This window comes from Babylonia areolata, chromosome 7 (genome assembly GCF_041734735.1).
Source record: "Babylonia areolata isolate BAREFJ2019XMU chromosome 7, ASM4173473v1, whole genome shotgun sequence".
NCBI classification, from domain to species: Eukaryota; Metazoa; Mollusca; class Gastropoda; order Neogastropoda; family Buccinidae; genus Babylonia; species Babylonia areolata.
Window position 1 is genome coordinate 12095632 of NC_134882.1, and position 20056 is coordinate 12115687.

Consider the following 20056-nt stretch of genomic DNA (forward strand, 5'->3'; position numbering starts at 1 on the left):
TAGAAAATATGGCCTATCCTACCACCGAAAATTAAGAGCAGTAGGTTCATGGATAACGGACCAAGGAATGGTCACCTTTCAGTGACATGGGTCCTCTACCACGCCTGTGTATAAATGCGAGCTTGGCGGTGAAAGGGTTAATGAACAGGAGCGACGGTTATATCGCACATGTACAAGCAATGTTATAGTCTTCTTTTTTTAACAGACCAGGTAAAAGGACAGTTTGTTATGAGTTAATACAGGGTGGCCACTTGGGAATTTACAGTTCTTCTTCAGGGTATGGTGATATGATGCTGAATTTCCAGCTGACAGTGGTGTCAATTTATGTATATGTATATGTGTGTGTATATATGTATATGTATATGTGTGTATATATGTGTATATATATATATATATATATATATATATATATAATTTATCATGTCAGTCTTACATATGCATATTTTAGCCATTGTCATGTTAAACTTTGTAGACTTTGTACATATTTTACGACACTGTCTTAAATTTCTTTTTTTTTTTTATTGTGAAGTGCGGTGAGCCCCATCTGAGATGGGGATACTGCGCTATATAAGCCTACATATTATTATTATTATTATTATTAAGCAGCCAATGTAAATGATCGCCTCAAAAGATCAGAAGTACTTTCTTGCATGTGCACTTTCTTTCTTTTCTTTTCTTTTTTTTTACCATGAGAAACTAGTATTATCATTCATATGCCACTGAAAAATTGTAATTTTGTGACTGAAAGATCGATTCATAAAACGCATTTTCAAGTTGTTACTGGTGTATGTGTGTACCTGAAACAACATTTCGTGAATTTGAATAGAAACCAGTCATAGATCTTTAATACAGCCTTTTGTTTCTTTCTTTTTTTTCAAGGTTTTTTTTTCTTTCTATTTTAATTAACATTTTCATGAAAACATGGTTGTTCTTTCATGCAGCGGTCCTCAATTTCTCAATTTTGTTGTTGTTGTGAGTTCTAAATATCACAAGCTAGATAAATTCGTCGAAAGTTGATAACAAATGGACACGGTCACGGCACACCGATCCGTCATGGTAATGAACGTGCACGTGGCTGTGCATGGTGCCAAAACAAACAATACATGTATCAGCAGCTGGTGACCTGCAGCTTGGCGGGACAATGACAGCACAAACCATGCTCCACTGGAGACGTTGATAAAGATATCAATAAATTATTGATCAGTTCCGCTCTTTCTCTTTCTCCATCTGTCTATCTACCTACCTGTCTACACTCCTAACACACACTCGCACAGACATCACCACCCCTCCGCCCCCTCCCCTGCCCCGTCCTAGAAGCTGCTAGGATGCAGCAGCGCCCAACCCCCGGGCAACGGCTTTGACAGGTTGGCTAAACTAGGTGAGGGTAGCCGACGGGTCTCAAACCCTCGGTGAGTTAGGGCTTGTCTACCCAAGCATGTGAAGACTGGATCCGGCGGACTCTGCGGAAGAAACCTTCATGGTTCAACGGAGATGAAGGCGGTTGCAGCAGAGCACTGTAGAGTGCTGAGGGCAGGATGAGGCACATAGGACATCCTGGTCATCCACTGCATCCGTTTCCATCTCCAGTCGTCTTGACCTCGTCTTGCCACTGATACGGACGGTCTCGGACAAGAGAGTGAGGTCGACGGTGCGCAACTCCTCCTCACTATAAACAAAGTCATCGCGCAAGTCATCAGTCATCCTTCATCCCATAGCCCAACCCACCCACCCCCAGGATGACTAGATGGTCCTCGTCGATCCCGACCGGGACGAACCACCCATCCCCCCCCCCCCCCCCCCCCCCACACACACACACACCTATCATCACTGGTTTATTCATAGCTTGAAAGAACACATATAACTCGACAGAATAAACCATTAACAAAGAGCAGATCAAAGAAACCCCTCAAAACCCTTAAACCCACTGCATGATGCAGTCAAGGTACCAAAAGGCAGCCGTCTAGGTCGGGGGTGGGGGGTGGGGGGTGGGGGTGGGGGTCATGGAGGGGGCAAACAGAAGGCACAACCCAGACTGTATGACAGAACAAGACCTGAAAGAAACAAAAGAATGGGAGAAAACCCTGAAAACCTCAAACATCTCTTCAACACAGTCATTTCACCCACTCTAGGAAGACATTGTCGGGAATGGCCAGAAAGTAGAACTGATGCAGAAGTGAAGCCACCCACAGAAGAAATAGTAAAGGAGAAGATATTTTCATAGTTACACACAGACGGCTCAGTCACTAAAGACCCGATGGCGATTCACTGCAAAGTAAAAGGGAACATCGCCTTTTATATTTTGGTATTAAAAAAAGATGTCAGACGTTTGATAAAAATGATATAATAATAATAATAATAATAATAATAATAATAAAATGTCTACCAGAACCAGATTAATTTTGATATTTAGTGTGGATTTGTTGTGGTGATGACGTGAAAGAGAAAATATAACTTTCTACACAAGGGAAAAAATATTACTTTGGCTGTCACGGAAGACAGGAAAGTGTTGTTTTTTAACGGTATGGTAAAAAAAAAAAATTTTTAAATAATAATAATTTGCACGCGTAAAAGAACCCACGGCAACAAAAGGGTTGAAAGGGTTGTCCTTGCCGAAAAATCTGTAGAAAGAAAGCCACTGTTCTGCAGATCTCCAGCTGCTGATACATGTATTGTTTCTTTTGGCATCATACACACCCACGTGCATGTTCATTGCAATGACGGGTCGATATGTGTACGTTCTAGGCAAACGTACACACCTGGAGGCAGGAAAAAATATATAACAAAGGAGTCGGCAGGGGAGGTGGGGGTAGCGCTGCACTGTAGCACTGGACGCGCTCCCCCTTGGGAAAGTAGCCCGGCCAAATTTCAGGCAGAAAAATCTTGTGACAAAGATTGATAATACATTACAATACAATACATTACAACCCTATAAAATTACAAAACTGTCATACACGACTCCGTGGCCTGGTTATAACGGTAATGATTATTTGTGCTTTGACAGAACACATGCGCTGGGCTCACATCAAACAGTAGGGCAAAAGCAGAGATCTGTATGATCAATGGTTTCTGCACTGCAGTGGGAAGTCATTAACTCTCTCCATACGAACGGCGAAAGAGACGACGTTAACAGCGTTTCATCCCAATTACCATCATCAAAATATTACAAGCGGAAGGCTCTTATACTGAAGAGGTGAATGTTGACAAAGAATACCACAGTTCTGACGACGGAAGCTAAAGGTTGGGTCATTCAGACACCCACTGGACATCCGAGGGGTCTGTGTAGAGGAGAAGAGAGGACTGGCCGTACTGAGTGAGTTAACAGTTTAGTCTTTTGCGAAGGACAATAACAATAACTCTGAAACTAGAAGGCAAGATTGCACTGGCTCCTAAGTGCTGCAGCTGTGGGGGCTGGTTGGCCTTTGGGAACTCATCCCAACGCCTCTTGGTCGAGAGAGCGGGAATGTAACTTGGGCAAGTCACTCTCCACTGTAATCAAATTCTAAGCCCAGATAGTCGGGACAGCAGTTGCCTCCCCTTGTGTCCTGATAGTCTTTGTCGAACACGACTGACTGTCATACGAGTGACCGGTTTAAGTCCCTGGACCTTTGAAAGGTGTAGTGTGCTGTTATTTCGATAATCTTTATCTTTCATCCCCCCAGATTGTGTACGGAGAAATAATTCGTCATTAGGTCACATTGAACGAAATTAACAACAACAAAAAACAAAAAAAACAACAAAACAACAACAACAACAACAAAAAACAAAAACAAAAAAAACATATATATGAAGAAATGCCTTTTCACTTACTTTTGGAGTGTGTGTGTGTGTGTGTGTGTGTGTGTGTGTGTGCGTGTGTGTGTGTGTGTGTGTGTGTGTGTGTGTGTGTGTGCGTGCATGTGTGATGTGTGCGTGTGTGTGTGTGTGTGTGTGTGTGTGTGTGTGCGTGTGTGTGTGTGCGTGCGTGCGTGTGTGTGTCAGTGCGCCCGCCGATTTGACCGAACTGAAGGGACAGTGCAATCACCCTGACGGACGTATCAATTTTCAGTTTCAAGGAGATGTCAGAGCGAGCGGACAGATACACACACACTACACTACATCAGCTAAATATAAATAAACAAACAAACAAATAAATAGATAAATAAAAGGATCAGATGCCTGACCTTCGTATAACCAAACGTGCTGATGAGGCCTTGAGCAATGACATAATGAACACGTGATGAGGGCAGAATAATTAGCATCACGATATAGAGAATATAACATGTTTGAACAGCCTTTTTTTTTTTTTCTTTTTTTTCCGCAAGGTATTTCGGCACGAACAATTATCTTGCGTATGTCCGCTCCGTGAACATCTTTTTGTGATGTTTCACTTCAGAATTCATCATTTCCTGAAAGCCAGTTTGTATTTTTTTTTTTTTTTTTTTGTTTTTTGAATAAATGTCTTAAACCTATACTTGAGCTCTTTGTCAGACATGTTAGCAGATAACAATGGCAGGTGTATGTACTGGAAGTGGTGTTAAGCGTAATTAGGTATATCAAGCTGTTACACTAACGGCGAAATGAGTGTCATTGTTCCGGATGCGGTCATGTTCCGTCCACACACAAAGGGACGCTAATCTACGCGGTCTATTTGTTGGCATTAGTTAGATTTGCTCCCTTTGTCTAAAGTGGCGTGAAACTGCAGACTGGCGGAAACAGCACAGGATACGAGCAAAATGTGTGTCAGCGACCATGTGTGCGTGCGTGTGTGGTGTGTGCGTGTTTGTGCTTATGTGCACGTGTGTGCGTGCGTGTGCGTGTGCCATACTCTGAAAGTCTCTCTGAAAGCGTTTGATATCAACCCTGACTCCTGGGAGGAATCTGCAGTGGACCGTAACAAATGGCGCGCTGCTGTGCACAAAGGCGCCAAGTTGTGCGAGGCCAACAGGACTGCTGCAGCTGTTCAGAAGAGGCAGGCCAGAAAGTCACGGGCAAACAAGCTCCCTGACAATGATATGCCTGTTTTTGTCTGCCCCAACTGTCAGCGAACATTTCGTGCGCAGATTGGACTATTCAGCTATCTGCGCACTCACAGATAGATTCATGAGCATCCTTCCCCCCACCCCACCACCACCCTCCCCCCATCCCCCATCCCCCATCTGGATGACAACGATGGTCATCATCGATCTCGATGGACACACCACCACGTGTGTGCGTGCGTGTGCGTGTGCCTACGCGCGTTTCTTCGTGCGAGCTGTATACCAGTTCCTTGGAAACTGCAAAGCCAGGATTGGCTAAACTTGATGACACGAGACAGGGCAAGTGCTTTGAAAGAGGTGAATTTCCTTGGTATGTAGAAGCGTTAGCTTAGACTGAAATAACGTAAGCGACAAAACGATTACCCAAGCGTTAGAAAACGGAGACAGGCAACGAGAGAAAGAGAGCGACAGACCGTGGCTAGAGAGAGAGGCGAGAGAGAGAGGGTGAGAAAGCGAGAGGGAAAGAGAGAGAACAGAGCGGGGAGAGAAGAGGAGGAGGAGCAAGAGAGAGAGAGAAGGGGAGTGGGCAGAGGGGTCGAGGGAGAGGGGAGGAGGTGGGCAGAGAGGGAGGGAGGTAGAGTGAGTCTATAAAAATCAAAGCAATTACTATCTTGGATATGACTTGGCCATTCCTGCCAACAGCAGTCTCGAACGAGGTGTTCGTAGAATTCCGTTTTATATCAGCAACTCCCTGATTTAGCTAAACGTAAGCAATGTCTGATTCACTCAAGGCCTGACTAAGCGCGTTGGGTTACGCTACTGGTCAGGCATCTGCTTGGCAGATGTGGTGTAGCGTATATGGTTTGTCCGAACGCAGTGACGCCTCCTTGAGCTACTGAAACTGAAACTGATTCACGCAGTTTTATCCTCACCTTTGACACCCACTTCGTTCTGCCTCTGCTGTTCAAATTATAATATGACAAATTCTAAGCTCTCTTTGACAGTCTTACATTTTGCATTCGCATTATTTTAACCAGTAAGAAATGCTTCTGACAATAGAGTTCAAACACATAGCATGACAATTAGTTTCAATATAGATCAAATATTAGGCGTTTTAATGGTCACTCAGAGAAATTTCTTTAACGGTAATAAATGAATATTTTTTTGTATATTTCTGATTCGTAAAGACCCCCATATTTAAGTTTCAGTTTCAGTAGCTCAAGGAGGCGTCACTGCGTTCGCACAAATCCATATGCGCTACACCACATCTACCAAGCAGATGCCTGACCAGCAGCATAACCCAACGCGCTTTGTCAGGCCTTGAGAAAAAGTTATTAAAAAAAAAAATAAATAAATTTTAAAAAATTTTTAAAAAATGAATAAAAAATAAATAAATAAATAAATAAATAAATAAATAAATAAATAAAAGCTCAGCATTGGATCAGTGATAACATATTAGCAGATGCGCAATGGTGCTGTGGCTAAGACTTTTTTTTCCACCCGAACATGCATGGTTCGAATCTACTTTGATGTCTTCTTTTCTTTTCTTTTTTTTAACCCGAAGCATTAAAACAACAAATACAAAACGCTTTCTAACGATGCGTCTTTTTATGATGTCTTTTATTTTATTTTATTTTTTTCTAAGTGTGTATCACAGCCTCGCTTCTCTTGTTATTGTGATTTCTTCGTGACAGCATTTGCCTCCTCTGCCGTTCTGATGGTCATAGTCGGACATGACTGACTCTCATGCATACACATACATAGTCACATGCCACGCGATGTTTGCTGTGAAATAACACCTCTCCATGTCTTTTTTTGCTGCCCCATCATCTGCACCGTTTCAGTGGCGTTACTCCCACGCCGCTCATTCCGAGACCCCATTACATAACCACATCCGGGTTCGTCTGTCGCAGTTCTAATGACGTCAGTCATGGGGAACCATCGATGTTAGGCCGCCAGGAGGCCACACGCCAGAGGAGACCCTGCACTGAGTCACTTTGGCGGTATTCGGTAGTGTCTGTTCTGATTTAACGTACTTAGGACACCACATGCAAAGCCCCCTAACGACGACAATAATGACTTAGTTACGGAGCAGTGGACTGAGTGAGCGTCTCCCCCAGAGTGGAGACCGCCACCACGTTCCTCCAACGATAGTCCCCCATAAACCCGTCGACACTGAAGACCTTGACAAAACTCACCCCAAGCGCGGATGTGGAGGGGTATCGAAACTGAGGTCACCACGAGAGCAGGGCATGAAAGGTCATATACTTTGGGGCTTCTTTATATTGATGATGAAGAAGGAGTGGGGTGATGACGATGATGATGATGATGGCGACGATGCTGCTATGGAGGTCCATTTAGGTTGGGGACTACATGACAAGGCTGTACACTACGCTTCCTGTCATAATGATACCCCGGCGTCAACCAGGCCGGAGAGATACAGATACTTGCAGTGTTGGTCAGGAAATTACAACAACACACCCAAAGAACGCATCCGTGAAGTGGATGATACTCGACTGTGTGGTCGCAGTCTTCCCATTTAAGTCTATAGCACACTCAACTCTGGGTAGTAGCCGGCCGTGGGCCGAAAAACCCACCTCCGCCCACCTCCGCTGGGATTCGAACCCACGCTAACCACTTCGCCACGGCGGCTGGTACCTCTCCATCTTCTCCCTCTTTCCTCATCGAGATACAGCTCAGTGGCTGCGTTGTGGCCACGCACTGTGAGCATTGCAGAGGGCTGTTGGCCGCATTTATTGAGATACATGTATATACTTAAACAACATACGCACTAGCGTCTGTCAGCGCGCAACACGACGTGTCGGTTGGCTGGAGCCATCCTCGTTTTCACGTAAGTTTGTGGACTGCAAAACGAGAGGCAGTCAAGCTTTTAATTCCCTTGTTCTCGGCTACCCTTACACACGATTTCATACTCACGACTCACCACTAAAATTAATGACCATCTGATACTGGTTATTAAACAGGAATGTGTACCCCAGACAAGCATTGATCATAAAGAAAATAAACAAACGATTAACCGATGCAACAAATGCCAGCAGAGTAGTCACGCGGCGGCACCATCGTTATTGAATTTCACAGTCTTCGCCCTGGCCAACTCGTGAGTGGCCACCTTTAATCCTTGAACAGTATGAAGAAAGTGTCACTCTGAAAGGACCCAACTGCACAAACTTTGGGAGCCGAGTTGCCGGAATACTAATGTACAGGAATCGTTTTCCCTCTTTCATCGGGTGAGTTTTCCACTGCTGCCACGGTCCCTCTCAGAACTTCTATCTGCTGTTGACGTTCATTTCTTCACAGACCGTGTGATTTATTCATCGGAAAGGAAAATGGTTACCTTGGTAACAGGCACCTCTTGTTCTGTTCCTCGCAGTTTCCAGGGAACTGGTTATCAGCTCCCTCGAAGAAACACGCGCATGCACACACACACACACACACACACACACACACACACACACACACACACACACACACACAAGCACACGCATGCACACACAGTATATGCTGTTTAATCAAGTTAATGCCTTTCTCTCTGCAAAATGCCCATCAGAAAATGTACATGTCAACTTCTGTAGGAGCTTAATGGGCGTACACAAAAGATCAATTAAGTTTCCAGTCCTGGCAGAGTTAGGCAGATACCTGATTTCTCTGACCGCAGTGTGTCAGGTGATTTCATTCTGGGTGTACATCATAGAATCAAAAAAGACAGCTATTTGAGGAAAGCATATGATATGTTTTCGATGTATTCATTGGAAAAAGTTCCTTGACTTAATTTTATCATAAAAGTACTGGTTTCAATTGGATTCCCACGTGTGGGAGAACTAAGGCACACTCAACATTAAGCGACTAAAATATTCTGTCATGAATAAACTATAGGACAATATGTTCAGTTTTGGAACAGCACAAAGAACAAGACCATTTCAAGGCTCTCCTTCTATTGCAAAATTACGAACACTTATACATTACAACCTTACCTGATCAGCTGCAGAAATACTAAACATAGAGGAGCATTATGTCGATCGCGAATAAGTGCACATGAACTTGAAATTGAGCGAAGACGTCACTACAACTTACCTAGGAAAAACCGGTTATGTAAAGCATGTGGAGTTAAGAAGATGAACTGCATTTTCTGGACAAGTGTAGTGCGTACTTGAGATCTCGCCTACTTGTGACAGTTAATTCACAGTCTTCGAATCATTGGCCAGATGGCACTGGCAACACAATAATCCAAAGGCCGAGTTTTCTGTTGCCACTAAGTTATTTCCAACCAGAACTAGCAATATATATATATATATATATATATATATATGAATACTTTAAAGTTTGCAATCCATAACTAGGTCTCGTGGAATATCCTGCATGTGCTCACATCTTATTGCTTTTACTTTTTGTTTGTTTGTTGTGCCTTGCCTTGCCTTGCCTTGCTACTTTATCCACCTACACATGGACAGCACCAGCTACACCCCTGTCCACAGTGCAACTGGACTGGACCTACAGGCCATTTTCGGACCCATCCAGTGAGAAGATCATGCTTCTCTTCACTTGCGAAAGAGAAACACAACATATAACTACATGCATGCTTTGGATCACACGATCCATGAGCCGCCACTTCAATGGAGATACCAGTGAAAGGCTCGTCCCAATGCACGTTCACACAGCGGCTTTGTGTTAAAAAAAATGAAAAAAAAATTCAGTGACCTAATTTTCTCTCTCTCTTTGTTTCCTTGACGGATGGAAGGGGTCCCCTTGATTAAATGCGGGGACGGATCTGGAGGAGTTTCCCAATTTCTGAGTCCCATTTCTCATGTCAGATTCCTTTCACTCACTTATGAGCATGTTAATGCAAATACACGAGTGTCTTAACCTTACACTGATTGAAATTTAGACCACACAGCATTTGGGAGAAGAGAAAAATCGCTTCTTTCCAAACACAAGTATTCTGTCTTGAAAATGTGTTGTCAATAACCATTATTTCGTACTTCGAACCATCTCCCCCAAAAGATGTGGCTATTTAGATCGCTCGAACACACACACACACACACACAGGGAGACACACACACACAGGGAGACACACACACACACACACACACACACACACACACACACAGACACACACACACACACACACACACACACACACACACACACACAAACACAAACACACACACACACACACACACGCCCTATATGTTTATTTCGATCCATTTCGTCAGTATGATGACAGATCATTGTGATCCACAAACAGATATCATCGTCATCATCATAGGCGTTTCACTGCCATCAACATTGTCTCCATCCTCCTTCTCATCACATTACAGCTCTCATCACTAGCTGATACCCGCATCTGACATCATAACATCTTCTTGACAACCATCCATTCAACGGAATAGAAAAAAGTTTTTCTTCATCCATCTTGGCAATAGTCCTCAGCATAGTCATCCGTCTTTTACATGTAACCATGATCCCGACCATATTCATTATACTCGTTGTTATCACTCCGGTCGTCCTTCTTAAAGTCTTTGCCATTGTCATAGTCATCCATGACTGTGCAGTGCTGCACTGTATAATGTGGTAAGGTATGGTACTAATGCAGCTTAGTACAGTAGCCATTTACTGAAATATCAACTGATAATTTGCCAACAACAACAACAAAAGTACGAAGCAAAAGAAAGTAGAAAATAGAAAAAAAAATGTATGCACGATACGTTTGCAAACATGTGATGTTTTGAACAGAACATTCTCTGAAGTGAACCGACGTAGAAGGCCTCGAACAAAGAGCACATGCATAATTTCTGCCATGGCATCATTGTTAGCACGTGAATTAATGAACAGGAACGACAGTCACGTCATGCATGTAGCCTACATGCATTTTCATGGAAATGTGTCAGCAGGTCAGATAAATAGACCGTTCGTAATGAGTTGATACAGGGTTCACAAAAAGTTATGAACCACTCGGGAACAGTTCCCTTCTTGAGGGGCTGGCGACACGATGTTGAATTTCCAGGTAAACAGTGGTGAATGCAGACAATGGAACTGATCACCTCTAACACTCAGAAGAATTTTCTGCTGCCCGACTCGTCCTCAGATAGAAAGGCTCTGAGCACATCACTCCTCTTTTGCAACATCTCCACTGGCTCCCCGTCTCACACAGAATAAAGTACCAGATCAGCACTCTATGTTATAAATGTATTCACAAATCAGCCCCTTCCTATCTCTGTGGCTGCCTTCATCTCTACACTCCATCTCGCTCACTACGATCGGCTTCGGATGCATTCTGCTTACGTATACCCAGATTCACACTCGACTGTTGGCCGCCGTTCTTTTTTCTGTCTCTGGATCTTGCAATTGGAATGAACTTCCCCCTTCGCTTCGTCAAGTCTCCACACTCAGCTTTTTCAAGTCTGGCCTTAAAACCCACCCCTTCCCAAAATAGCCTCTCTTCCCTGCCTCTTCCTTGTCTTCAGTTTCTCCAGTTTTGGAGTTATGCATGCGTGTGAATGACTGGTGCGAAAGCGCTTTGATTTGTCTCTGCACAAGATTCAGCGCTATATAAACACCTTTTCCTTCTTCTTCTTTTTTGCTGCCCCATCATTTGCACCGTTTCAGTGGCATTACTCCCACGCCGCTCATTTCGATTCCCCCATACATGGCCACACCTGGTTCGTCCGTCGCAGTTCCAGCGTCGGCAGTCCACAGGGAAACATCGATGTTAGGTCGCCAGGAGGCCATACACCAGAAGAGACCCTGCACTGCTGCTGAGTCACTTCGGTGGTGTTCAGTGGTGCGTGTTCTATTTTAACGTACTTAGGACACCACCTACTAAGCCCCCTACTAACGACAATAATGGCTTAGTCGCGGAGCCAGACTGAGTGAGGGTCCCTCCCAGATTGGAGATCGCCACCACGTCCCTCAAACAACAGCCCCCATGAATCTGCCGACACTGACGACATTGACAGGACTCACCCCAAGCACGGAAGTGGAGGGGTATCGAAACTGAGGTCACCATGAGAGCAGCGCATGAAAGGCCACAGACTTTGATACTATTTTGTTTATATCGATGACGATGGAGGAGGAGGAGGATGACGATGATGATGACGATGTTGCTTTGGAGGTCCATTTTGGTTTGGGACTGCGTGACAAGGCTGTACTCTACTCTTCATGTCATAATGATATCCCGGCGTTAACCAGGCCCGAGAGATACAGACACTTGCAGTGTTGGTCAGGTAATTAGAGCAACACACCCAAAGACCCATCCTTGGATGACACTCGACTGTGTGGTCCCAGTCTCCCCATTTAAGCCCACAGCATACTCAACTCTGGGTAGGAGCCGGCCACGGGCCGAAAAACCCACCTCCGCTGGGATTCGAACCCGCGTCCTCCCAACGTCAGTCCGCGACGCTAACCACTTTGCCACGGCGGCTGGTATTATTATTATTATTATTATTATTATTATTGCACATGCACGTCGATATTTTTACAATAAAAGTTAATGTTATCGTTTATATGCCAGTGAATAATTGCAATTATTTAGCTGAAACAAACGTCCTTCAAACGCATTTTCAGGTTGTTCATAGTGCACCGCATTTCGTGAATTCAATGAGAGGCCAGTGGTACATCTTCAATGCACCCTGCATAGTATTAAATCGTGTCTCAATTTTTAAAAATATCATGTCATGAAAACATGTGTATTTTTATCCAGTGGTCCTTAACTTTCTTTGAGAAGTCTGTGAATAAACATTCCAGACAAATTTGTCATCAGTTAACAGCAAATGATTCAACGGAAACGGTCACTGCTTATCGATTTATCAGGGTAGTGAATAAGTAGATGGGTATGAAAAGAAGCACGCTCAATTTTGATATATAACTATGTGACGCAGCACGCGAAAACCCGGCTGACGTCGGAATTTATCATTTTAGACATTTATTTACTTCCAGAAAGTTTAAAAATCACAGATCAACACACAAAAAATCCCTTTTTTTCTATTAAAAAAAAAGAAAGAAAAAAAAGAAGAGAATTCATCTATGTGTCAATTTTTTTCCTGTCATTTTTTGTTTTTCAAAGTTGGTGTGCCTGAAGAACAAATGGAGAAATGGCTCATGAGAAAACACAATACATGTGCCTGCTTTTAACTCTTTTTTTTTCTCTTTTTTTTTCTAAGTATTATCTTGAACGGGTATTTGCTGTCAAAAGATTCAGAATTAAGTAAACTAGATATTCATACATGAAAAAAGCTAGGGAAAATTCATATTTTCTCTCTCTATTCGAAGTTGAGAATGGCGAGTGGATGAGTAATGTCATGCCACGAGACAGCAGAGTCATTGGCGACAGTGAATGGTCAATGAGAGTCAAAGGCCGCATTTTTGTTTGAACGAAAATATTTCCTGTAGAGTTGATGAATCGTTTGAACTTCGGCTTTAGATCCCAGATCAAAATAAGATTTACTAACTGCAGTCATTAAGTGTATTGCCTCATCATTAGCTGACGTAATTTCAGAAAAGTCTGGAGTCAAATGCACTGACTGTTTCCGAAACACCTGTTTACAACGTATAAGCAAAAGGATTTGCACGATGTTTAGACTGGTAGTTGAGATACTCACCTACCTCTATTTCTTGAGGTCGTAGTGTATTGATTGTACCGGAATTGTCCTCGAAGGCATGTGGTGGTGGATGTTATTTTATTTTGTCTCTAAGAGAGAAACATTCATCAAATGGAGAATTTTCCTCTGCGGTGGCTGTTTGGCTTTCTTGTCCACCATTTCATTTACATAAAGCTTAGTCGAACATGACAAGGAATCCACAAACCACTCCTTGTCAACTCCATAGTTCTTCTCTTGATCATATTTCTTGTCACCCACAGGCATTGTTATCGTGATCATTATCATCATTACCATAGTTCTCATTGTTATTATCATCACCCCCGCAGTTCTCATGGTTATCATCATCATCACCATAGTTCTCATGGCTCTTATCACCATAGTTGTCGCTGCTATTATCATCACCACAGTTCTCGTGGTCATTATCATCATCACCATAGTTCTCGTGGCTATTGTCATCATCACCATAGGTCTCGTGGTCATTGTCATCATCACCATAGTTTTCGTGGTCATTGTCATCATCATCATAGTTCTCGTGGTCATTGTCATCATCACCATAGTTGTCGCTGCTATTATCACCACAGTTTTCGTGGTCATTATCATCATCACCATAGTTCTCGTGGTCATTATCATCATCATCATAGTTCTCGTGGTCATTGTCATCATCACCATAGTTCTCGTGGTCATTGTCATCATCACCATAGTTCTCGTGGTCATTGTCATCATCACCATAGTTCTCGTGGTCATTGTCATCATCACCACAGTTGTCGTGGTCATTATCATCATCATCATAGTTCTCGTGGCTATTGTCATCATTACCATAGTTCTCGTGGTCATTGTCATCATCACCAAAGTTTTCGTGGTCATTGTCATCATCACCATAGTTTTCGTGGTCATTATCATCATCATCATAGTTTTCGTGGTCATTGTCATCATCATCATAGTTCTCGTGGTCATTGTCATCATCACCATAGTTGTCGCTGCTATTATCACCACAGTTTTCGTGGTCATTATCATCATAGTTCTCGTGGCTATTGTCATCATCACCATAGTTCTCGTGGTCATTGTCATCATCACCATAGTTGTCGCTGTTATTATCATCATTACCATAGTTCTAGTGGTAATTGTCATCACCACTGTTCTCGTGGTAATTATCATCACCATAGTTTTCATAGTTATTGGCATCATTATCATTATTATCATCATTATTATTATCATCATCATGAGCATTTACGTCAAATCTTGAAAGTAGGCCCTGGACGTTTACAAATAGAACACATACGTAAATATCAAAAAGGAAAAAATTGAACACAAGATACCAAACATTATCAAGAATTATTCACCCCCCCCCCCCCCCCACCCCACACACACACACACACACACACACACACACACACACACACACCCATGACATACACAAGCACACGCGCACGCATACTGACAAGTCACAGCACACAATAATAAATAGCACACAATCAAAAATACAATTAACAAATTCTGAAACTATCAAAACTCACTGTAATAGTCATTTTAGGTAATACTGGAAGTGGATGAGCTGTTGAGAATTAATCAGGAGGGGAAAAGGTGGGTCTTCGGACTGGATTTGAAAGATTGCCAGTAACCACTCCTTCAAAACAAGTATATCTCAAGTATCAACAATCATCCTTTTCACCTGATCAGTTAAACACAGAAGAACGGTTTCTTGTTTTTGTTAAAAGATTCGGGAAATGACTCTCTCCAGTTGCGACATTTATATCCACATTACCATAAAAAAGCCATCCAGTCTGTAGTTGGAGAGGTGGAATCTGTAACAAAACTGAGAAATAATAGTTTTTACGTCCAGTGTAAAAACGAGAGACAACGTAAGAAGTGGTTACAGACGCAAAGCATCGCGGGCATTTCTGTCTTAGCTTCAAAACCTGACCCGAAAACAGTGGGAATAGTTTTCCGAGAAGTTGACACCAGCTTTCTTTCCACTATACCTATTGTGAGCGACAGTCGGAAAATCCATCTGAAAAACGGGAGACCAGCGACAGTGATAACATTCAAACTTCATGACCTTCCAGAAAAACTAAGCTTTGAAAATGTCCATTTAAAAATATATCCATATTGTTCTCCAGTCGTAAGATGTACTTTTTGTCAATTGTTACATCACACTAAAAAATATTGTTCCAGCAATACTCATCGATGCAGCAGATGTGGACAGTCGTCTCATTCTCGAGACAAATGTACTGCTGAAAGGTTTTGTTGGAACTGCAAGGGAGACCATTCAGCTGCTTTCCATGGATGTCCGGCCAAAATCGTCGCAAGAGAAGCGAATAAACTGAAATCTAAAACTTACATTTCATTTCAAGAAGCACTTCGACAGGCAAGGTTGAATACGAATCAAAATGTGTGCGAAAAAAAGAAATCATATGCAGAAGTTGTTAAAGCTTATCATAAACTGTGTTCCAAGTCTACACAGACAGATGTACATTATGACAGTGTGTCAACACAGACTGAGGTCTTTGATGGAAAATTAATGTTGAAAAATGTATATGATGATTACACGGTATCATCAGAACGTAAAACTTCCGGTCTACATGACGTCCATTTGTCATCTGCAACAAAACCTGATCTTCACAACAACCACCTGCCATCATCATCTGAGGAGACATTACCTATTCTACATGACGACCACCCGACATTGTCACCTAAGGAGACATCATCTGGTTTGCAAGACGGTCATCTGACATTGTCATCGGAGGAGACATCACTTGTTCTACATGAATACCTTCTGAAATCGTCATCAGAGGAGCCATCACCTGTTCTCCACAATGACCATATGACATCATCTGAAAATGCTTCACGTGTTCTACACGATGACCACCTGACGTCGTCATCTGTAAAGACATCATCGGGTATACATGAAAGCCTTCCAACAGCATCACCTCAGCAGACATTACATAATCTACATGACGACCACCTGACGGCGCCAACTGGGGAGACAACTCCTGATACACATGACCACCACCTGCCGTCATCATCAGAACAGTCATCACTTAGTCCACATGAATACATAACATCACGATCTAAGCAGTCATCACCTAGTCTGCATGACGACCACCAGACGTCGCCATCTGGGGAGACAACACCTGGACTGTATGACTACCAGAGGTCGTCATCAGCGGAGACAACGACTGGTCTATATAAAGACCTTTTTACTTCGTCATCCGAGGAGATGAAACTACAGCTTGTTAACTACCTAACATTGCATCAAATCAGTCATCACATTGTCTACACGAAGAACACCTCATCACCTTGTATTTTGATAGTATAAGGCCCTTTATCTATCATTATCTTAGTTTTAAATTCGGATATCTCATTATCTAATGATATTTTTTTCTACGATTCATTCTAGCTGATAAATGACTAAGAAGTTGCAAATAACATGTAGGAATCTATCAGTCTTGCAATGGAACTCCCGCTCTTTGAGTACAAATATTGATAATCTGCGTGCTTACCTTTTTGAAAATTCTCATCATATTCTCCTTTTTCAGTCATTGAATGTTACTAAAAATAAGTTACCGAATCTGAAAGGTTACTATTATCCTCCGGTTTATCATATAAGCGAGGATTCTGACAAGGTTAGTACAGCTATTTACGTACAATGTGGTTGGAATTACGCAAGTGTCCATCCATCTCCTATTTCAAACTATACTGAAAAGATGTCAGCTACGTTTGTAAAATTGCATGTCTCTAATAATCAAATCATACATTTTGCGTCAGTCTACTATCCCAAAGGTCCAAGTAAGCAAAATACAAATTGGTTGCGAACATTAAATTGCTCAAAAGAAAGATGGATCGTCGGGGGAGATTTTAATTCCCATGCTCCCTTCTGGGATAGTGATTGTCAAATAATATCTCATCCTGACTTTGTTGAAAATATTGTTGATTCATCGTTGCATTTACTTAACGATGGGAGGATTACACGTATCCCAGATGTGGCTCATCATAGAGCATCGGCACTTGACCTAACCTTCATATCACCATCTCTAGCTTTAACAGTACAGTGGGATACTGGGGATGATCCACTAGGCAGTGATCATGTGCCAATCACACTGTCTTTTAAGGATTGTAATATATCTAAATACAGCGGAGAAGACGAAATCCCAAAATTCAATTACAAATATGCAAACTGGGAAACATTTCAAAACTATCTTACGAACATTTCTGAAAGTGAAATTTTTTGTGAAGATTTAAATGTTTTTTATAACAACTTTCAAAAATCAATTATTGGAGCTGCTGAAATAGCAATTCCCAAAAAAGGTTCAAAGAGGAGTGACATTTTTTCTGGAAATGTTTGGTGGAATGATGCATGTGCGAAGGCTGTAAATACAAAGAAACTAGCATACCTAACATGGTTGAAACTCAGAAAAGTACGTGATGAAGAAGTAAAAGAAGCCGCTCATAAAGAAATGTGTTACACAAAAATCAAGGCGAATAGAATCATAGCCCGAGAAAAAAGACAATACTGGTCACAATTCTGTTTGAATGAAGTATCTGACCATAAGGATATGAAGAAAGTGTGGGCCAAAATGAAAGAAATGAAATCAGGCATTGTTCTCCAAGACTATCCTATTAAAACAAAAGATAAAGAGTTTCTGTCCCCTCAAGAGAAGGCTGAAGAATTTGTTTGTATGTATTCTAAAACAGGCAGTGTAGATAGTTTGTCAACTAAACAAAAGACTTTAAGAGAGGAAGAAGAAATCAGTGACAAATATAGAGATCCTACCCCACAAAATGATAATACAATCAATTCGGCAATAACTTTACATGAGGTAAAGAACGCTATTCATTTGTTGAGTAACAAAAATGTGTCAGTTGGTAAGGATGTAGTATCTTACACCATGTTAAACCATTTGCCAGAAAACTGGTTGATTATATTACATACATTATTTCAAAAGTGCTGGGAATGTGGACAAATCCCTGAGGTATGGAAAACTTCCATTGTAACTCCTGTATTAAAACAGAGTAAACCTCGAACAGAAGCTTCGAGTTATAGACCTATTTCGGTTACCTCCCACGTTGGGAAAGTCATGGAGAAAATTGTAAATATTAGAATGGTGTATTACTGTGACAAAAATAACATAATTCCGTCAGCTCAAACTGGATTCCGGAAAGGAAGATCTACAATTGATCATCTGACCCGTCTCACTACCCAAATTAAAAAACAGTTTTCTAAGCGAAAAAGTATCCTTGCGTCCTTCTTCGATCTTACTAAAGCTTATGACCGAGTGTGGCATAGCAGACTGTTATTTAAGCTGAAACAAATTGGTCTGTCGGGTCATGTTTATGACTATGTTAAATCCTTTTTAAGTGGGAGATATATAGTGGCAAAAGTGGGAGTAACTTTATCAACCTCTAGGCCTATAAACATGGGAATCCCGCAGGGTTCCATTATTTCTCCATTGTTGTTCAACATTATGCTTTATGATTTACATACATGTTTTTCATCATCTACCAAGCTGGCTCAATATGCTGAGATATTGCTATATGGATTCAGACATCCTTGAGGAAAAGGACAAGCCTACATTACATAAATTATGTACAGAAACATTTTCAGGGTGAACTCGATAGACTGAGTAGCTATATGCAATCTAATGGTTTTGAGTTTTCTGTAGGAAAAACACATTTGATCCTCTTTAATAATGGTTATAATCCCAGCAAACTACCACGTTTTTTTTTAGGAGGACGTGAAATATTTTTCAAGTCGGAAATCAAATTTCTTGGGATCCTATTTACTTCAAAACTAAACTGGAAGAAACACATTGATTCAATGGTGACTAAAGCAGTTAAAAGTTTAAATTTCTTAAAAATTGTAAGTCACTCTCCTTGGGGACAAGACTCCAAAATTCTTTTACATTTAGCGACATCTCTCGTAAGATCAAGATTGACCTACGGTCAAGAAATTTTCTTTTCTGCCCCGCCGACGTTCCTAAAGAAGCTGCGAATAATTGACAGTAAAGCTGTGAAACTGGCTTTAGGGGTACCTGTGCATACTAAGACCTCAGAAGCCTATAAGCTTGCGGGTATTCTACCACTAGATGAAATCAGAAAATTAAGTTCTGCTAAATATATTGTGAGATGTACAGCAGTGGATGATTTTGAGGAATTAAATATTAGGTCTGATATTGATTTTCCAAAAAATGCACAAAATAATTCAAATCTACAAACCATTCGCACATATGTGTCAGATATTTTAAATTCTTCAGACATTGATTTGCATGATATGGCACCTCGTGTTCTGGTGCCACCTGTCCCTCCCTGGGAGTTAACAAAAGCAAACGTCAACATATGTGCTTCTGACACAACAAAAGGAGAATCTCCACATATAATAGCAGCATCTGTCAGAATTGAATTAGAAGAAAATTTTGATTATCATTTAAAAGTTTACACTGATGGCTCGGTCCTGGATGATAGCAGTGCAGGATCTGCTTTTGTCATTCC